The sequence below is a fragment of the Myotis nattereri genome, assembly GCF_964212035.1.
Source record: "Myotis nattereri genome assembly, chromosome: 10".
Classification (NCBI taxonomy): domain Eukaryota; kingdom Metazoa; phylum Chordata; class Mammalia; order Chiroptera; family Vespertilionidae; genus Myotis; species Myotis nattereri.
This window is the reverse complement of record NC_138085.1, coordinates 42,031,630-42,046,666: the sequence shown is the minus strand read 5'-3', so window position 1 is coordinate 42,046,666 and position 15,037 is coordinate 42,031,630.

Genomic DNA, 15,037 nt, shown 5'->3' with positions numbered 1-15,037 from the left:
ATGCAATAACATCTCCTGTGTAAATAGCTCATTACAAGTGAGAAGATAACAGCATTCTCTGATGTCTGGATTCTATTTCTTTCTGCCATTCACACCCAACCAAGAACAGTCCTATTTCACAGATTTCTGGAATCTTGCCTTTCTCTCTAATGACAGATCTAAACACACAAATAAAATAGGTACCCACAAAGAAATGACTTCCAGCTTTAAATGCCATTTGGCTCAAAGTGTATGAGGTAGACTCTCACAACTTATGGCATTTATGAAAACAGGACTAGGGCATTTCATTAATTATAAAGTGGGACACATTGAATTGATACAAACCTATGCCAGTTATGTCTCATGTAATAAAAGTCAATGGAAAGCCAGTTCCCCTACCTTATGTGACAGACAGAGAGATCCAAGGTCTGTATCAACTAACAGCGTCAACAACCTTTCGGACCTCACGGACCAGCAGTGGTCCATGGAACACCGGCTGGTGACCGCTTAAGTAGAACACTAGGCGGGTACCCATACGCCATTGAAGTGCTGCTTTTTAAAAATGAAAAAAAATGTATTGAGGTATAATCAACATGTAACATTATATTAGTTTCAGATGTAAAACATAATGATTTGATAATTTGCATACCTTGTAGTATGCTTACCACCGTAAGTCTAATTAACACTGTCAGCTTTTATAGTTACAAAAAAATTTTTTTATGTTGAGAACTTTGAAAATCTTACTCTCTTAGCAACTTTCAAATATGCAATACAGTATTATTAAGGCAGTGCTGCTTTTTGAGGATGCTAATACTCTATCTGTTTGGAGGTAGCACCTCCCAGGAAATAACTAGTCAGGAAGTGTGTATATATGTGGGGGAGGGGCGGGCGGAAGGAGAACCAGCAATTTTGTACTATATCCTGGGAGGTAGAGTATTTACAAGTTAAACACTGCAGGCAGGGTGGGGACAGGAAGGTCTCTAATAGCAGTACACACTATCAATTGCAGTTTTGCAGGTGACTCCGTGGGTCAAAGGAAGAGAGAACCAGGTGGGAGAGTAACCTCAGCTGAATGGAGCCATGTTAGGTGCACACTTGCTAGAAACTGAAAATTGGTCTGGACATGATGCATGTCAGCTGGTACTCTGAACCTGAAAAGATGCTCATCACACATTGGACTGACAGTATAGCCACGGGCAAGACACACTGGCTGATGGCCAATATCTCGTCTAGAAAGACTTCATCTTAGTTGAAGATGAGGAAAACACCCCCCACACAAATCCTACTGTTCACACTTCAAAACTGGGTATAAATAAAAAAATCTACAGAATGAGGGAAAGAGAATATGATTTTAAAGACTCTTTGAAACAATTTATTGTAGAACCAGGAAAAAATTTTAGGAAGGTTACAAATTCAACGAAATGCAACCTATTTATTAGGGTCATCGAATTTATCCTATTTAGAGTGAAAGAGAGCACTATTAATAATTATGCCAATATCTCTCATAAAAATAGATTAAAATTTATAAATAAAATTTTAGCAAATAGAACCCAGTAAATGTATTTTAAAAGATCAGACATCATAACAAATTGGGATTTATCCCAGAAATGTAAGCTTGGCTTAATATTGCAAAAATCAATGTAATTTATGTATTATCAGAATAGAGAAAAAACATTTCAATAGATTAAGGGAAACACTTGATAAAATTGAACGCACATTCATGATAAAACTCTCAGAAGACTAGAAATTAAAGAGAACTTCCTTAATCTGGTTAAAGTATTACTCAGAAACCCTACAGCTTATATTATAATTAATGGTGAAACGCTGAGGCTAAGAAGAAGGCAAGGATGTTCACTGTCACCATTTTTATTCAACAGAATACTAACAGTCTGGGTGGAGTATAAAGCTTGGAAAGAAAGAAGTAAACGTTCATTATTTGTAATGACATGATTGCACATGTATGAACTTCAACAGAATGTACAAACAATTAGAATTAATAAGTGATTTAGCGAGAATGCAGAATACAAGGTCAATATAAAAATGTAATGTCTGTGTACTAGCAATAAATAATTTAAAATGAAGTAAAAATACTATGCGCAACAGCCTCAAAAATTATCAACTATTTTTTGAAAATAAATATAACAGATGTTCAAGATCTCTCCATTGAAAAATACAAAAATAGTGAAAAGAAAAATAATTTTAAACATCAAAATAAATGGAGAAATGTACCATATTCATGGATTAAAACACATAATATTGTTTAGGTAACATTTCTCTCCAAAATGGATTGCAATCCAAATTCCAATCCCACATGCTCTTCAGGAATGTGACTTTGCCACTGCCCCAGCAATACATGGAGTCTAATTTTCCTTTCTTTGATTTCAGATGGGCTTGTATGTCGCATGACTTCCTAGGCAGGTCATAGATGGCAATGCAGCTTCAACCTGCTGCATTACTGGGTTACTGGAATACTCACTCTTTTAGACTTCAGTTGCCATGGAAGCAGTCCAACTGCACTGAGGTGTCATGTTGTGAGGTAGCTAAAACTAGCCTATATGAAGATATTACATAGAGAGGCTCTAAGACTATATGAAGAGAAGACTATATGAATGCCTGGCCAGCCCCCCCATTGCTCTAGTCCTCTTCCATTCGAGCTCCAGCCATCATCCAACTACAATTGCTTAAGACCTCAGAAGCATAGAGCTAAACCCTTCCTGCATTGCTGACTCACAGAAACCACCAAGGGAGATAATAAAATGATTGTGTGTATGTTTTAAGTCACTACATTGTGTTCACTGTGTTCCCCCCTCACCCCCCAAAAAACTATTAAGGTAAAATTGACCTGTAAAGAGCTGCACATATTTAATGTACACAACTTGAGTTTGGGGATAAGTATACACCGAGAAACCATCATCATCATCAAGGCCATAGACATGTCTATCACCTCCCAAAGTGTTTTTACACATGCTTTATTGTGTGTGTGTGTGTGTGTGTGTGTGTGTGTGTGTAAGAACACTTAACATAAATCTACTCTCACCAACTTTTAAATACACAGTATTGTTAGTTATAGGAACAATGCTGAGCAGTAAATTTTTAGAACTTATTTATCTTGTGTAACATAGGCTTTGCACACTTTGACCATCGTTTCCTCATTTCCTCCTCCCCCAGTCCCTCAAAACCACCATTCTATTCTCTGCTTGTATGCATTTGACCATTCTACTTGTAAGTGAGGTCAGACATTATTTGCCATTCTGTGTCTGGTTTATTTTACCTTGCCTAAGGTTCTCACATCTATCGTGTTGTCACAAATGGCAGGATTTCCTTTATATTAAAGGCAGAATAATGTTCCATTCTATGTGTCTTAGTCTGTGTGGGCTGCTATAATAAAATACCAGAGACCGGTAGCTTATAAATATTGTAGAGGGAGGGAAATCCATGATGAAGGCACTGGCAGATCCAGTAACTGGCTAGAATCCACTTTCTAACTCAGAGCATTATTTTCTCTCTTCCTCCCTTCTTTTCTATAAAATCAATAAAAACATATCATCGGATGAAGATTTAAAACAAAAAAAGCCATCCTAGTAGGAGTGAGGCAATATCTTATTGTGGTCTTGATTTTCTTTTTTTAAAAATATATTTTATTGATTTTTTAATGAGAGGAAGGGAGAGGGATAGAGAGTTAGAAACATAGATGAGAGCGAAACACCAATTAGCTGCCTCCTGCACACTTCCCACTGGGGTTGTGCCTGCAACCAAGGTACATGCCCTTGACCGGAATCGAACCTGGGACCCTTGAGTCCGCAGGCTGACGCTCTATCCACTGAGCCAAACCAGTTAGGACTGTGGTCTTGATTTTCACTTCTCTGATGATTAGTGATGCTGAGGACCTTTTTATATACCTGTTGGCTATTTGTATATCTTCTTTGGAAAAGTATATATTCAGGTCTGTTACCCATTTTAAAATCTGGTTATTAAACACCTCTCTCTAAAAACCAATGGAGCTTGTATTCACAAGACCCACAAGCCTAGAGCAAACAAAAACACAGTTCTTAATAGGCTCCTGAAGGCTCACTGTGGCTATCGAGAGAGCAGACAGAAAGGCCAGGCCTAGTCTGTCCCTGAAAGAGGCCCATTTGCCTACTTCTAAAGCTGCTGCTTGAGTGCCTGCCTTCTAATTTAGCACAAATCTAAGGGCTCTGTGTCCCATAGAGGCTGGGGAGACTGGTATGTAGAAAGCTCTTGTAATAATGCAGGCAGAAGAAGATGGTTACTTGGAATAAGTGATCTTGTGAGGTTGGTGAGAAGGGCATTAATTTTGGGAAAATTTTGATGATGGGGATTAGCTGGTGGATGTCTAAGGAAGATTTTTGGCCTGAGCAACTGAGAGGTTGGAAATGCCATTTACTGACACGGGGAAGACAATGACAATTATGTACCAGGCATTGTTCTAGTTGCTTAGGAACAAGAACAAGTTTTTTGGGGGGATGGGGGTGGGGGAGGGGAAAGATCCATTTTGACCAAGCTAAGTTTAAGAATAGATAGATATCTAAGCAAAGATGTCATATAGACAGCTGAATATACAGTGGGGCCTTGACTTACGCGTGTAATTCGTTCTGAGACCGAGCTCATTAAGGAGCTCGTTAACTCAAATTACTCTGTCAACTCAATGCAAAACATCTGCTGAGAGACAGCTGGTATCTCAAAAAACTCGTTAGTTGGGACACTCGTAAGTCAAGGCCCCACTGTACCAGTCTAAGCTGGGGGTATAAATTTTAAACCTTCGTGAAACAAGGTCTGCTTCATCAGCTGGGATTTTGTCCTACTCATACTGAAAACAAGCAGGAAAAGACAAATTATCACTGCTGTAATTAAAGCTTTTAGGGTCTGGCTGTTTAGTTTCCATCACACAGTTGTAAACAACAGATTGCTCCCATCTGGGGCTCCGCCCGTGCTTCAGACCACAACTGTGTTCACCTCAGCATCCACAGGAATTGCTCTCTTGCTCTGTAACACTGAAATGTGTTCTAGACACACATCAGTATCCAGTTTGCAACTAATGGGATTTGCAACCTGGCATATTAGTGAGTTACGTCAGAGTAATGTAGCTGAAGCCGACAAATATCCTTCAGACCAATGTATTCTGGGAAGTCACCATAGATGTTATAGGCCTTTGTGATAGCACGGGGACCATCAAATAAAGAAACTGAAAATTTTAAAGTATTATTCATCTATTCTAGAATTGTTTCTATGCCTTTCTGAAACCTTTAAGAAAAAAACATGAGGGTCAAGTTAAGGTCAGAGGACTTCCAGCAGTCTGTGTTGGTTCTGATGTGTATGCCTGTGGGTATCTCCAGTCTGTCTTGCCATCTCTGGCTTCTAAAGCCTGTTTTGTGTACCATGGGCAATACTAGGGTTTCATGAACACAACTGCAGCTCGTAATTAAGGGTGACCCAAATGACAATTGGGCAGTCATGGAGGTTGTGCTGCCACCTGACACTTATGAAGAATTACTTTCTATAACTTACCCACACTCTGCAGTCTGTCCACTCTTTTCACCTTTGTCAACTTTTAATTTGCATTTCTTTCAAAGAGTTTGCAGAAGTTGACCATGTCTTCCATATAGTCACTGGCTGTTCTTATTTCTTCTTTATATCCTGTCACTTTCAACCAAAATTCTTGATACCCATAGTCTATTGGTTTTACTTCTAGTAGAGCGTGAATTGAATTTGTCTTTCCTGAACAGGCTTCACTGTGTTCTGTCCTGTTCTAACTGGTCTATGAATACACCTTAGTACTCTCTTTATTTCATTTCTGGTGGCAGCAGACTTACGTGTGTCCCGATGTTTTAAACAAACTAACTTGTCATGAATGGCCAACTGGAGCACATGAAGAAGCCTTTTCCAATCTCCTCCATTGTTGATGCATTGGCTCCATTTTTAGGGTTTGTGTAACCCAACCAAGATACCCGTGGTCAGATCCTTCTGTGTGGCCTCATGACAAGCTGTATCTGTGCAATGCTATTTAACCTTATCAACTTTTTTACATTTAGAATTTTGCAGTCTTCAAAAGTAAATGCCTGAACTCAAACACCTAACTCACTGTCTGCACACCTTCTGACATCTTCTCTGCATTTGAATGGGTGGACGTGGACTGGATGGTGAAGAAGTGACTACGAGGAGGTAATAAATGCTACCAAACTCAGGATTTCTGGAGGGAAATATAAAGCTATTTAAGCAGACCAATCACACCCTCGCTGTCACTGTAGCATAGGTATTTCCTGAACAGCGAACAGCAAGCCATCACAAACCCCACAAGCTCTTTTAGAGTTGTGGCTGTCTTTGTTCAGCTGAGATAGTTGTAAAAATAATCTGGCCTCCACCATCACACAGAGTCCACACAGTGCTGCACTGTTTCATATCAGCTCTGCAGTCCTTTTGGGGTTATAGATACCGTTGCCTTGGCGATTGCAAAAACAAAACTATTTCAACTGAAGGCGCCCTACATAATGCCATAAATGGTTCAAAGATAAATGTAGCCTTCTTTATAAGCTCTCTAAAATGTCCGTGATAATATGCTTGATAGCATGTAAGGGTCAACTGAAGAACAGCAACAAAATCCTGCTTTGAACACTGCAGAAGAAAGGATGAAGTATTAGACTCTCTAATAGGGAATAGTGCCATGTTAAACTGTCAATCTGACCATCTGGTGTTAAGAAAGAAAAAAAAGTGGTTAACACTTTAAATTCATAAAGTCACTTTCCAGTTTTGGGAGCTGATGCTTAGAGACGCCCTGATAGACATCAATGGTGCCCAGTAAGTAAGTCCCATGATAAACTCTCTCCCATATTCCCCCCACCCTTTCTGTTGTTTCACAAATAATGCCACTTACTTCAACGGCAGAGAGTTGATCTCTCTTAGTGTGCAGCTTGAAAACAATTCTCCTGCTATTCATCTCTGCATCTCTGCCAACGAAAGTACATATATACATATATGTATATATATTTATAAACATTCATTATGCTTATTGTATACTAGAGGCCCAGTGCATGGATTTGTGCACTGGTGGGGTCCCTTGGCCTGGCCTATGCCCTCCCGCAATCTGGGATCCCTCGGGAGATGTCGGACAGCCGTTTTTGGCCTGATCCCCGCAGGCCCGATCCAGATGGGGGGAGCCCAATCCTGTGCATTGAGCATCTGTCCCCAGGTAATTAGTGTGTGTCATAGCGATCGGTTGACGGGTCGTTTGGTCATTTGGTTGTTCAGTCACTTAGGCTTTTATATATATAGATATGCATGTGTATGTCCATATAATAAGATGATGTCTTCTGCCAAACTTTAAGCCAATATCTAAAATCTGCAACTATGCTTGGGTGATGTTTGTTATCTCCAAACATCACCCAAGCATAGTAGTGCAACAGGAAGCATAAAGCTCATAATTTCCCTTCCTATGATCAAGCTGATTCAGCAAGCTGGGGAGAAGAAAATCTGAAAATTCCAAATCGGAAGACAGAGAGTGAGAGCTTCTTAAAAACTTTCGGAGTTTGCCCCGGTCAATGCCAGCTTAGTTGGTTGGGTGTCATCCTGTGTTCTGAAGGGATGCCCATTTGATTCCCGATCAAGACACATGCCCAGGTTGCAGGCTCAATCCCTGGTGAAGGTGTGTGCAGCAGGCAGCTGATCATTTACATCAATGTCTCTCCCTCTCTCTCTTAAAAAAAATCAACGAAAAATCTTTTTTAAAAAGCTTTCTGAGTTTATGTGCATCTTTAGATATGTCTTTGGAGAGTAGCCCCAAGCCTGACAGTGGAAACCCTGGGATAAGTTGTTTGATGTTTTTAAAGAGGCTGTGATGTCATAGAGAATGAGGCAAGTCTACGAAGCACATTTCTCTGTCTGAATATCCTGGGCAGGAAAGGGGTGAAGAGTCGAAGGTTCATTCTGACTCTTTTGTTTCTTAATAAACAGCTTCGAGTCAATATCCCAAAAAAGGCAGCTTAAGGATGGCAAACGTTGGTTCCCTTCAGTTGTTTAAAATTCTCAGTCTGATAATTCCAAAATCCCTGTCATGTCTGGTTCCGATACTTGCTCTGCCTCTTTGAACTGTGCTTTTTGCCTATTGCTGCACATGGCAATTTTTTTTTGGTAGCTGGACATGATGTCCTGGGCAAAGGGAACCCTCTGTACACAGGCCTCTGGCAGCCTGGTGGCGAGGTGTGGGGGGAGGAGGCATTCTACTGGTACAGCCCTATGATTAGGTCTCAACTTTTTAGTGAGCCTGTCCCTCTGATGGTGAACTCCACAAGTGTTTTAATGTCTTCTCTTTCCCCTGAGGTGCGGGAGGATGTCTAGAGCTGACTGGAGTTGAGTAGTTCCCTCCCCCCAGGTTGTTAGGCTCTGATTATGCTCCACCAGGGCACACCGACCAACTAGTTTCCCCTGGTGACAGGTTTGTCAAGAAGAACAGAGTGCTCTCTGGCTATTTCAAAAATGGCCATGTTCCTCTGCTGGAAGCATAAGGGTATCTTTCTCCAAGATTTACTCTGGGAACCTGGTTGAGCTCCTGGAGGAGGTATATCTCCAAAATTGTGTCCCCTCCCGTGACTGGCCCCCCGCCCCCCCCCCCCCACCCGGAGTCTTTAACTCTCAGGGCTGTCCCCCCTGAGCCTCCGGCAGTTTGTCAACAACAGTGCAGGTTTCCCCGGCACTGTTTCCGGGGTGTTTCTGCTTGGGAGCCTGTCCAGGAAGCTGAGCCTCCCTGCATCACCGGCCTGTCTCCCCAGCCTGCGGGCAGCCGGTGCCCTGTGTCCTCCTCTCTCTTAAGGATCCAAGAAGAGTTTATTTTTTCCATCTGTTCAGCTTTTGATTTGTTTGGATGCAGTAGCTACTTCCAGGCTGCTACATACACAACTGAAAGTCCCACACTTCATTCTTAGAAACGATAAAGAAGATACAGTAGGAAAATGTGTGGGGAGTGTGTGGGTAGGTGCTGTCACACGTGTGTGTGTGTGTGTGTGTGTGTGTGTGTGTGTGCCTGCGCCAGGGCGCCTACTAGAGATGGTCCTACCAGCTAAGACCTTAAAGTAAGATCCCAATGGTTTAAAAATCCCTGAGGGGCTAGTAAAATTGTTATTTTTACTTTCCTGAGCATTTTTAAAAAAATCAATCTGTGGCTTCACATTAGGAGTGTGAAGTGGTTTTCTGATCTCTTTGGGAGAGAGGGTGCCTCTGAGGGTGCCCACGAGCAGCGGCTGCTGCAGGAAGCAGAGGGGTGGCCGTCTGAGTGTGATACATGTTTTCCTGAGAGTTTTGGACCTACCATTTCCTATTTTTCAATTCTGTTAGAAGGCTCTTTATTTTATTTTTGTAAAAAGAAAAGTCATCAAGCAGCTAAGACAAGAGTGAGAGAGAGGCAGGAAGGGAAGGTGGTTTGAGGCTGGTGACACTGGTTCAGATGTAAACCTCAGAGGAATTTTAAACCTGTTCTTGGGCTTTATGCCTACATTGTGGAGCCTTTCCTCCCACTCCCCTCCACGACTCTCCCAGAAATAGTAATTTCGGACTGGGGGAGGGGTGAAGTGTTTTCTGAGAATTAGGTTGGGTAATCACAATTTTGTGTAAGATCTTTCAACAAGTTAGGAGGGTAAGAGACTTTGAATGTATTCATTTAGTTTAAACATAATGGCTGCAGGCTTACTTGTGGAGTAAGAATGAAAAATCATAACCAAAATCATCTGTGGTGGTGGGCTAAAGTGGGTAGTTGATTAAGGGACTTGTTTGATGATGTTAACTTTGGGTGTGGGGCAACAGAATTAATTAGAAAGATATGGCCAATGTAGTATGCTACAGATGTATTTTCACAGTTTTAAGACTTCTGTTCCTGGTTGGAAAGTTAAGGTGCAAATAACTCTTTGGGACAGAGTAATTCCTTCCGTGGCTCCTGGCTTCCCTTTATGCATTCAGCAAACAGGACACAAGCCTCATATCCTGAAGGAAGGGGAAAAGCAAGCCCTGGCTATGTCCCACGTCTCCATGTTAGGACCCACCCCAATTGTTGCATCTCTACAAAATTCTCCACTTATCCACAAATGCCCTGGACATGGACTTGGGAAGGCTTTTGTTGGCCTTCAATTGCCACTCAAAGGGCTTCTGCCTAAGACACCAGGACCCCTCACAACTCAGTGCAATGTGGGGCCGATGTGATTCTCAAATCATCATGTCTGAGGAGCTGAGTAAGAAGCAAGGGCTGCTTCTTCTCCTTCTCCTTCTCCTTCTCCTTCTCCTTCTCCTTCTCCTTCTCCTTCTCCTTCTCCTTCTCCTCCTCCTCCTCCTCCTCCTCCCCCTCCTCCTCCTCCTCCTCCTCCTCCTCCTCCTCCTCCTCCTTCTCTTTCTTTTAATAAAACAATCTATCTGCAGTGTTCAAAGGTGAACCATGGGCCCCACTCTCTCCTAGGCTTTGATGACCCCTAGTAAATGGAATTAAATCATATCAAATACTCATTCAAGAGCACATTGGCCACCTTATTTAAAAGATGCTTGTGAAGTGTGTGGGTGCAAGTTGGCCTTGCACAGTAGCAGCCAGGCATAGCAAGGGCATGTTATCTCCTTGACCTTCAACCCTCTGTAGTCTCTAAACCTGGGTTAGCCTGGATTCTTTAGAACTGGGCTAGAAGGAACAAAAAACAATGTTTGTAAATAAGTGTGGAGGAAATGCTAGCCTCAAAGATGATCAAGAGACAACCTACCTGTAGACCCCTGTATAAAATGGAAACCTAGCCCTGCTGGTGTGGCTCAGTGGTTAAATGTTGACCTACGGACCAGGAGGTCATGGTTTGATTCCTGGTCAGGGCACATGCCTGGGTTTCGGGCTCGATCCCCAGTAGGGGACCTGAAGGAGACAGCCAATCAATGAGTCTCTCTCATCATTGATGTTTCTATTTCTCTGTCCCTCTCCTTTCCTCTCTGAAATTAATACAAATATATTTAAAAAATAAAATAGAAAACTGGGGGCAGTTAGGAAGGGGAGAGTGTGTGTACGTGGGATGATTGCAAATGGATACAGGGTTTTATTGGGGGGTTGATGGGAGTATTCTAAAATATTAGATTATGGTAATAATGTTTGTACAACTTTGTAAATTTACTAAAAAGCATTGAGTTGCACACTTATGGTATGTGAATTCTACCACAATAAAGCTGTTAGAAAGAAAGAAGGAAGGAAAGAAAAGAAGGAAGGAAGGAAGGAAGGGAGGAAGGAAGGAAGGAAGGAAGGAAGGAAGGAAGGAAGGAAGGAAGATCACAGAGAGCTATTATAGAGGCAATGAGTGATTGACAGCTTCTATTTCTCCTGCAGGATGGTGACTCCAGCAGAACCAAAGCTGCAGCAGAACAATTAAAAACATTATTTTTCTCTCACTAAGGCCAGTGAATGGAATCGAGGGATGCAAATTTTGCCTTGATATTAGGAGGGGCCTGCTGACAGTTACACAGGCCCCATATGAGAGACAGTGCACTCCCGGCCCTGGGTTCAAGCACAGAGCTCTACAGGGCAGGGTACCTGGGACTGAGAAGCCCGCTGGGGGACTTGCTTCCTAAGATGGTTTCCATCACTGAGCTCCAGGGACTCCACTACTGGGATGGGAAATCCTTTCTCTCCGAAGCTGTGCTTGTTCATCTAAAAGTCAGATGTTTTTTGCCCCATTTCTAATTCACCCGGAAGGGGATGTTTGTCTACTGCTCAGAGATTTGCTGATGAAAGAGACCAGAGGGGCACAAAGACTCCCTGAAGACTTAGATTCACATAATAACAGGAACTGGGTAACTGACAGACTGCAATTGTGCCTCCATAATAATAGTAATTAATGCAAGAATAATAACTTCATTTTCAATTTCCTATTGCCTCTTTTGTCCTGGGCAGCATACAAACCCAACAGAGAGGATTTTAGCCACCTCCGTGGTGTGACCTAGTGTTTGTATGTTTGTTTTTAGCATTTATGGGCGGTTTTTAGATGATAAAAGTTCTGTTGCCTGTAAGAAATTTGGAAAAGGCAGAAAGCATAATATAAATTAAATATATTATGAAAGATAATATAAATTAAATGGGAATGTCACAAGCCAGAGATAACCACTATTAACATATATCTCATTATATTGTGGTATAAAAATAAAAATATGATACATGTTGTTTAGTAAACCAATTTCTAATTTAACAATATAAATTAGAAATAAATTTTCTAATTTACTAAGCATAAATTTTCCAAGTCACTAAGTATGCTTCTAAAACATGGTTTTTAATGGTTGTATAGGGTTATATTATACAATGTATATTAATATATTTAATCCACTCCCTATTGTTGTAATTTTAGATTGCTTCTGATTGTTTTTGCGTTGATAGTGTAATTTTTGAAGTCAAAGCCTTTTTTGAAGCCAAAGTATATATTCTTCATATGAAAGTCTAGACATGGGCCCCAGATATAGAATTTCTGGTTCAAAAATATATAAACATGATTTGGGGTTTTTTATATTTATTTCCAAATTGTCCTTCAAAGAGTTTGTGCCTATTACTCAAACCAACAGGTCATGAGCATACTCATTTCCCCATATGTTCTTTCATTCTAGTTATTATTATCATTAATACATTGTATTTATCAAATTGGTAGGTATACAGTAGCATCTCATTTTTCAGAAGCTTGAATTTTGCTGGGCATTATTGATCTTGACCATTTTTCAGTATCAGCATTTGTTTGTATTTCTTCTTCTGTGAGTTGCATGCTCATGTCCTTTGTTCATTTTTCTGTTGGACAATTCATTTTTTTCCTATTGGTTTAGAAGAGTATATGTATATTAACAATATCAATTCTTTGCTTCCTTTACAAGTTGCAAATATTCCACCCCAACGTTGTTTGCCTGTTAATCTTATTTTAGAATTTTTAATCATATTTTTATATTATGAAAATTTAACGATCTAGTTTCCTATAATTCCTATCCTTGGTATAATTATTAGAAACTACTTTCCTACTCAAAATAAATATATAAAAACAATTTCTTTATTTTCTTAAGGGTTTTTATAATTTCACTTTTTTCATTCACATCTTTAGTCTACCTGGTAATGATGTTGATTTATTGTGTGAAGTAACCATTCCCACCCCCCCCCCCGCCCCAAATCATTAACCATTTTACCAATTACTGTATCCTTTATCTAACTGGTTTTTGTTGTATATTGTATTGTCTAGTTGGGCAAATTGCCGCTTATTTTATATGAAGTTTATTCTTAGACACTTCACAGTTTCTGTACCTCTATCATTGGGAACCTTTTTCCATCAGATATTTTAAACTAGTTATTGCTGATGTACAGTAAAACCCTTGACTTTTAAATATATGTTTTAGAGCATCATGACTAACTAACTCTATTAGTTCAAGAATCCTGCTAGAGAAAGCAGGAAAATAATTTATTCCCAAAGATTTCAGACCAATGCTGAAGATGGAGTTTGGTGTAATTCCATTACACAGGGGATCTTTCCTCCAGACATTTCTTTTTCTGATTGTCCCACTGGAAATTGGACTAAACCTTATCTGGACACTGGGTGGCATGTTTAAAAAAATACACTGTTCAAAAAGATGTTCTAATATTTTATGTAGTAATTATCCCCTTGTGTTGATAAAACAAATTGGTTTGTAATTTTTGTTGTTATTTTTGCCTTCAGGGGTATATTAGTTTTATTTTATAAATTGAGTTTTATACATCAGAAATCTTTTACAGTTTGTATTCTCTAGAGCAGTTTAAAAATTTTTTTCCTTAATTTTTATTTATCAATTATACCTCAATAAAGCTGGGAAAAAGTATATACAAACTGTGAAGGCTGTTGGGTAGAGGCTGGTGAGTAAAGAGGTGAAAACACCTTTCTAATTACACAGAAAGCAAACAAACAAAAAATAAATTTAAAGAACTTTCCTCCTTCAGATAAATACTTAATTCATTTATTTTCATTACCCCTTTATAAAAATAACAATAATCTCATTTTAGAATATGATCTTTTTTTCTGCGTATAACTTTGTCACATGTCAGAAGTTTTGAAACCTAGTGTTATTATTGTTATTTTCAAAACACTATGTAATTACATGTTTTATTTCCTTTCTTACCCAGGAGTTATTTAGAAGAATATTGCTTAATTTCCTGGGATTTGGATTTTACTATTGAGTATTTTTCTTACCAATTCTTGGTTGTGCTGGATTATAGTCAGGGAGTTTGCATCTAAGAATTTATGGAAGTTTCTTTTATGATCTAATATATTAACTTTGTTTATAAATGCCATATGGCCATTTTAAAGGACTATTAATTAGGTATTTGTGGACGATAAATCATGAAAAACTTAATTCCTTTGTCCACTTGATTCATCAAAGTGCATGAAAGAAATAAAGATTACCAGTAAGATTACAGTTCTCTCAATTTCTTTCTGATTTCTAAGACTTGTATTTTTAACATTTAGATGATATTTTATGTAGAACATCAACATTCATGAGCTAAAAGGTTCTTTGTGACTTGCACCTTGTATTGATATAATATTCCATATAATGTTTTCTTAAATTCTTTGTTTGATATTAAATCACCATCCCTACTTTAGTTTTTGCTTTGTTTTCATTCATGTACTGTCTTTGTCATCTCTTTGGGAAAGAAAAAAAAAGGTTTATGGGTCACTTTGATTTAGGCCTGCCGTTTTGTAAACAATGTGCAGTAATCAGATTTCTGCGATGAAACAGAAATCACCTTATGTGTTGAAAGTGGAAAGGGATTTAACGCAGGCAATTCCGCGCTTACTGAAACGATAGGGGCGGCCGGAGGAGTAGAGATTGGGGGCCTTCGCTGGATTATTGACTCCAAGTTACTGTATGGGGATCAGGAAGCTAGTGCTGCTGAGCCACCTCTCACCTCTCACCTCTCAGCTTGCCGAGTTAGTGACCAGACACAGGAGCACACTCTGGCTGTGGCCAATGCTCGCGTCTGCTCAGACTTGTGTCCTGTCAACCAGCAGCAGGCAAGCGGGCCTCCACCTCACCTCCATCTACC